The following is a 7,432-nucleotide window of genomic DNA, read 5'->3' as shown; positions in this document are numbered from 1 at the left end:
CACCAGGTTGCACAGATGCACTTTACAGTATGTGGCTAGAACTAACTTACTAAGTCCTTAGTTCTGTCTTTGTTTTATGTAGCTCCATGATCCTGGAGAAACGCTGTCTATTGTCACTGTGTACTGTAACTGCTATATATGGCTGTAATAAAAGCTTCTTGACTTGAATTGACATTGTCTTATTTTTTTATCGAGCTGTGTTTGACCCACCAGCACACAGTCGATGTTTCCCCCTATGGTTTTGCACATGACTGTAGCTGGATGCATGACTGAGAAGGAGCAGTGCTTGTGGAGGATAAACTGAAATTAGCTGTATCTCCTGATGTGCTAGCAACAGACACACAGGCAGCACTAGTATTGCTTTATAGGCTTAATAACAAGACATTGCACAATACATCAAGTTGTAACGACAGTTAAATAAATGTAATAACATTTTAATGTTGGTTAAATTATGAGTATTCGTTAGCTGCTGCACCGAAAACTAATTGAAAATAATTATATTAATAATAATTCCACTACTGACTAAAACAGATGAGAGGGAAGCAGGTAAAAAACAGACTGATACACAACAGAAAGAAGGAGTTTGTGCTCATCTTCACTCATTCCCAGGTGAGTCTCCTCATAAAGGTGCAGTCTAAAATGTCTGAGATTAAACAGAACCCAGTTTGGGTCGATTCTGAACTCCAGCACTGGGTACAATGTGGACTGATCCAGTGGGAGTTGTTTTAACTCAGCAACGTTGTGTTATAATGTTAACCCTACATGTTATAGTCATTTATTTTTATTACAAACATGTTTCTCTTCAGAAATACATTCTGTAACTATATATTGTGTTAGACATACATTTATTTTTGAAGAACTTTATTTATATAGATTATATATTTGAAGAACAAAAATAGTTTTTCTACAGAATATTCTACAGAATTATCTATACATAATATTAATTTTACACAACAAAAATAATGACACTGTATTTGTGTATTTTATTCCTTCTAAATGTATGATGTATTTCTACAAGACATTTTAAGTACCTTTATACAATATAATTTTAATTATGTACCCAGTAATATAGCTATAATTATACATGTGTAAAAAGTGTAAATCATATCACAGTAATAAACAAATAATAAATCACACAAACAGTAAAATGAACAGGGTTCAGCTCGAGTTCATGTGGGTTTTCACCTGCTGTTACAAATAATCCCTCAGGTTTTTATGGGATTGAGGTCCAGGGAATTTTATCCAGGGATCAGAGGTCATTATAAACTCAGTGTAGAATTGTGTTTAGTCTGATTCACTGTACACGATGAACACACACTTCTCACGTCTCTGTGTGTGTTTAATGTGTTAGAACTAAATGAGTGATGTGTTAATAAATATGTTCTCTATTCTCCATCATGGTAACGCAGGAACACTGGAGTCTTCATCACACACAGATATTCATTAGACCCTGAATATGAAAGAAAAAGATGTGAATTAATCAGCACAAAGTGGACTGTTGTACTTCATGACCAACAGCATGTAATCATCTCTGCTCCAACAGAAACATCATCTCCTGTTTATAATGAATCATTCAACATTTCTTCATTCTTACTAACATCTGTGTTCTAACATTTAACTAGAACAAATGAGAACTTCCACAAGTTCTAACAGGATAATGAGCAGATCTTTACCCATCACATCACTGCTCTTATCCAATCACAGGAGCTTTTTTATATAACAAACACTACTGTGTCATTTAGATCTTGTTCTACATTTATATTTAAGTGCAGACTTTAAGAACAAACTCAGGTGAATTTTACAGGAATGACAGAAGACACAATGTTCATTAACAATCACTCATCAACTCATTGGTGACTTTTTGTAGACTGTCTGAATCCCTGTTTTCTGCCTTCACATGAATTTTACATCAACACACTTTACTGAACACAAAACAGCATTAAAGAGAATCGTTAGAAAAATCCTGATTAAACAGAATATAGTGACATTTTCTAACCTGATAATGTGAAAGTTATTGAAGAGAAATGTGATGTGTATCAATGTGTAATGATAATGAGGGTAAACTTTTATTAACAGGTCATTACTCACTTCAGTGTCTGTAGTTTGTAATGTTCATCATCCTTAAGATCAGACAGCAGCTTCTTTACTGAGTCTCCTAGTTTATTATAGGACAGATTCAGTTCTCTCAGGTGTGAGGGGTTTGATCTCAGAGCTGAAGTCAGAGCAGCACAGCCTTCATCTGAGACACCACACATATACAACCTGTATAGAGACACAATGACACACTCATCACTGGTTGTACACAGGGACGTTTCTAGTGTTTAATCACTTTGATCTATTTTTGTATTTTTTTTGCGAAAACAGCAACAACAGGAAAAACAAAACAGGAAGTCGTCATTCATCTAAATCCACATTCACATACTACTCATTAACACAGTGATAAGTGTTAGTCTGGTAGTTACATCTCCTCAGTCCTCAGGTACAATGTGGGATTATTAATTATCATCTGACTGCAAGTCCACATTTCTACTGAGAAAAGTGAAAAAAGGATCACGGGGTGGGGGTGGGGGGGTGGGGGGGGCTTATCAAGGGCGTGGCTTATGACTGAAGGGTACAGGATATTTTCACTTCAGCTAACATTACAATCAGTCTTCATGTTTTAAATCATGATGTAAATATTAATGTGTGATGAAGACGAAGCCTATTTTCAGACATATCTACTGTAATCTACATCATCAGACACTGATTTATCAGGAACATTTTACTGGGGCTCGAGTGTCGACCCTGACTGTAGACAGTGTGTATTATTGTGGACTGAGTAACACACACTTTACAGACCAGGACAACACATAAGACTAGAACTTGGACTTTTTCTGGACTTTCATACACAACACTGAGACATCAGCCTAATTTTATTTTACACAGAACATATTTCATATATTGCAGTATTTAACACATCTGAACTTTATTAAAACACTCACATTGTTCTGCCACTGATCCATATTTAGGGCCTGAGCACAGATGGTGCGGAGCCTTAGTGTTTTTGCTCGGGTTTATTTATTTATTTATTTATTTCAGTCACAAAGGTGGATTTTTTCACAATGGCATGCAATGAACTTTTAAATACTCCTCCTAGAGGATTCATGCGATTGAATATAATGCGAAATTGCGAAGGGATATTTGATATCTCAAACACCGTTGCCATGGCATCTTGTCAAAGTTTACTTTTATTTCAGACATATTTAAGGCTTTTGGCGTGCTTAGATTAACTTGAAATTTGACACAAACATCACATTTGTCAACTGTTAAGTGTGGACAAAAAGGTCAGACAAAGGTGTGTCTCTTAAGTGGCTCACTAGTGCCCCTGTTTGTCTAAAATGTGGGGTTTTACCTACACATTTACCTACATTTACCTACAGTCTCCAAATGGGTCAGTCACAACATAAAATAGTCACTGATATTTACCCACTTGATGCACTTGCATTGTTTTCTGGGAGGCACCGTATAGCGATAAAAAAAACGTGTGAGAGCCGCCATCGCTGCTTGCAGCTATTCATTCATTCATTTCCTACCGCTTATCCGAACTTCTCAGGTCACGGGGAGCCTGTGCCTATCTCAGGCGTCATCGGGCATCGAGGCAGGATACACCCTGGACGGAGTGCCAACCCATCACAGGGCACACACACACACACACACACTCTCATTCACACAGACAATTTTCCAGAGATGCCAATCAACCTACCATGCATGTCTTTGGACCGGGGGAGGAAACCGGAGTACCCGGAGAAAACCCCCGAGGCACGGGGAGAACATGCAAACTCCACACACACACAACGCGGAGGTGGGAATCGAACCCCCGACCCTGGAGGTGTGAGGCGAACATGCTAACCACTAAGCCACCGTGATCCCATTGCTTGCAGCTATATTCACATTTATTTTTACACTCAATTAAACTGATTCTTACATTTCTATTTGTTACATCTATTCTATTTTTATTCTATTTTATTTTTTATTATTCTATTTTATTTGATGTTTAAATCACAGACAGATTAAAAACATGTCACTACATGTCGTACTGTGTATGGTTGTGTATGTGAGAAATAAAATATTAATGTAAATGTTTTCTGTAACTTTTCTCTGCTTCACATCTCAAAAAAATCTCTGTTTTAATCCGAGTTCACATGAACAGATCTTTCTTGAGAAGATCAGACTGTCAGTAATCAGACCTAAAACAGGGTCAGACTCTAATTAGTTTTTGGAGAAGTTGTTAGTTCATTGGTGTATTTTTTAACCCCAGACAGTGAAAGTGTAAATGGTTTATTCAGTATTGACAAGAACAACTGTGACTGTTTTATTTATACACAATGTGTTTATCTATTATTACGACCTGGATGAAGATTAGACCATGATTTATTATTAATGTTTTAATATATGATCTTACCCCAGTGTCTCCAGTTTACAGTGAGGATTCTCCAGTACAGCAGAGAGAATCTTCACTCCTGAGTCTCCTAGTTTATTATCAGACAGATCCAGTTCTCTCAGGTGTGAGGGGTTTGATCTCAGAGCTGAAGTCAGAGCAGCACAGCCTTCATCTGAGACATGCCAATCACACAACCTGTAGAGAGACACAATGACACACTCTTTATCAACATATGTTTATTATATAAAGTATAATTAACACTGAACAAAACATTCCTGTCAGATAGTGAACAGTAGGTGGTCCTGGGTAAAACAGGGTGGGCACAGGGTTGAGAAGAACCTCAAAATCAGCTGTCACTCAAAAGAACTTACGTGACTGTAAAAAGAGGACAATGAGCTGAAAGAGATCTGTTCTTGAATTATTGATATTAAGTTCATTTGAGCTACAAAAGTTTTGCTTTTTAATTTTTAGATAAATAAAAATAAATAATAAATTAAATAAATGCATTGAGTGTTTTAATTGGAGTTAAAATGACTTTGTGTTGGTGTTGCCCCATGTACTCCTAAACCAACTGCAGTTCTGTTCTTCAGCTCTCAGATGAGTCCAATCTCCACTCTGACACTGTTCTCCAGTGTAAACACAAACTGTAACACATTTCATCTTATTATATCCTCTGATTACAGTGTAGGAGTTTCAGGGGTAAAGACACAGTGTGGTGTCTGTTTCAGAGAAGATAACGTCTTTATTAAACTAGTCTGTTACACGACTAAACACCACACAGAAATGTTACTGAGCAACGTCACTCAATGAAGCTTCTTAAAGCAGCAGCTCCTAGTGAGTGACAACTGGGCTTTATTAATAACTCTAACATTATAACAGAGTTTATGTAGGTGGGCCAGGACTCCACATGGGTGGGACCAGGACCCTGGAGCTTCACCTGTTATATTATATTATTATATTATTTACAATTATTGATATAAATTTTTTATTGAGTTGCAAAAGTTTTGCTGGCATTAAAAATAATTAATCTTTTTAATTTTTAGATTTTTTCTCTTATTTACTCTTTTATTTATTTATTTAATTCCTAAGTGATTCTGTAGAAAACTCATCACTTAATGACTAATCTATTTGTTCTGAATGTTGTAGTGTTACAGAACATTTCAGGTGAAAAACAACACTGTATATAACTGCTGCTTTAGTGAGTTATTGTGAGTCTCAGAGAGATGATCTTACTTCAGTGTCTCCACTTTACAGTGAGGATTCTCCAGTCCAGCAGAGAGAGTCTTCACTTCTGAGTCTCCGAGTTTATTCTCAGACAGATTCAGTGTTTTCACAGTCAGATGAAGTTCTCTCAGTTTGGAGGTTTCTGATCTGAGCGCTGAGACCAGAGATGACCAACTTTTTACTCCAAGTGAATCACAGCTGATACTAAAGGAAATAAAATAAAACATAATGAACTCACACAAATGATCAAACACGTCCTCAAAACTTTTCTCATTTTTATAAATACTGAAAGTACAAACACCAGTTAGACAATATGGTTAAAGTGACACTGCAGTCCACATCTACATCTAAAATGGGTAAAGTTAGTGTTTAACTACAGCTAACTAACTAGTATCTAGAGTAATCTATTAATAAACATGGTATTAGCGAGTGTGATCACACTCCTTAGCCTCCCCGGAAAAGTCTATGCCAGGGTACTGGAGAGGAGAATTCGGCCGATAGTCGAACCTTGGATTCAGGAGGAACAATGCGGGTTTTGTCCTGGTCGTGGAACACTGGACCATCTCTATACCCTCATATGGACAGGATTTCTAGGCGCAGTCGGGGCCGGAGGGAGTCAGGTTTGGGGACCACAGGATTTCGTCTCTGCTTTTTGCAGATGATGTTGTCCTGTTGGCTTCTTCAAATCAGGACCTTCAGCATGCACTGGGACGGTTTGCAGCCGAGTGTGAAGCGGCGGGGATGAGAATCAGGACCTCCAAGTCCGAGGCCATGGTTCTCAGCCGGAAAAGGGTGGCTTGCCCTCTTCAGGTTGGTGGAGAGTTCCTGCCTCAAGTGGAGGAGTTTAAGTATCTTGGGGTCCTGTTCACGAGTGAGGGAAGGATGGAGCGGGAGATCGACAGGCGGATCGGTGTATCTTCCGCAGTGATGCGGTCGATATACCGATCTGTTGTGGTGAAGAGAGAGCTGAGCCGCAAGGCGAAGCTCTCTATTTACCAGTCGATCTACGTTCCTACCCTCACCTATGGCCATGAGCTTTGGGTCATGACCGAAAGGACAAGATCCCGGATACAGGCGGCCGAAATGAGTTTCCTCCGCAGAGTGGCTGGGCGCACCCTTAGAGATAGGGTGAGGAGCTCAGTCACTCAGGAGGAGCTCAGAGTAGAGCCTCTGCTCCTCCACATTGAGAGGGGTCAGCTGAGGTGGCTCGGGCATCTGTTTCGGATGCCTCCTGGACGCCTCCCTGGGGAGGTGTTCCGGGCATGTCCAACCGGGAGGAGGCCCCGGGGAAGACCTAGGACACGCTGGAGGGACTATGTCTCTCGGCTGGCCTGGGAACGCCTCGGTATTCCCCCGGAAGAGCTGGAGGAAGTGTCTGGGGAGAGGGAAGTCTGGGCATCCCTGCTTAGACTGCTGCCCCCGCGACCCGGCCCCGGATAAGCGGTAGAAAATGGATGGATGGATGGATGGATGGATGGTATTAGCTTCCACTGTTACACTGATGACACACAGCTGTATGTTTCAGCAGTCAGATGTGAGACACCAGTTTAATAAGATTGAAGATTGTGTGAAGGACATTAGACAGTGGACACTTACTAACTTCCTCCTGTTTAACTCTGACACACAGAAGTTCTTGTACCAGGACCACAGACAGTCAGAAGTAAGCTTTCTGATTACAGAGTAACTCTGGATGGTCTTTCTATTACATCATGTGCAGCAGTAAAAGACCTCGGTGTGATTATTGATACCGGTCTCTCAGCTGAAGCTCACATAAATAATACCACAATG

The 7,432-nt window shown here is 39.6% G+C and overlaps 2 long non-coding RNA genes across 2 annotated transcripts in view; both read right to left on the bottom strand.

The window, feature by feature from the left end:
* Positions 1–418: 418 nt before the first annotated feature.
* Positions 419–2,179, bottom strand: LOC125139553. Its single transcript, XR_007138582.1, has 2 exons — positions 2,089–2,179; positions 419–1,450 (listed from the first exon to the last, which is right to left on the bottom strand). It is a non-coding gene; the product is annotated as an uncharacterized LOC125139553 (long non-coding RNA).
* A 2,703-nt stretch (positions 2,180–4,882) lies between these two features.
* Positions 4,883–7,432, bottom strand: part of LOC125139556 — a 2,790-nt gene continuing 240 nt past the window's right edge. The window contains exons 2-3 of the long non-coding RNA XR_007138587.1: positions 5,654–5,848; positions 4,883–5,064 (exon numbers count right to left, since the gene is read on the bottom strand). This is a non-coding gene — a long non-coding RNA (uncharacterized LOC125139556). The remainder of the gene's footprint in view (positions 5,065–5,653; positions 5,849–7,432) is intronic.

The sequence above is a fragment of the Tachysurus fulvidraco genome, chromosome 19 (assembly GCF_022655615.1).
Source record: "Tachysurus fulvidraco isolate hzauxx_2018 chromosome 19, HZAU_PFXX_2.0, whole genome shotgun sequence".
Taxonomy (NCBI): Eukaryota; Metazoa; Chordata; class Actinopteri; order Siluriformes; family Bagridae; genus Tachysurus; species Tachysurus fulvidraco.
Note: the sequence above shows the minus strand (reverse complement) of the source record. Positions and strands in the feature narration are given on the sequence as shown.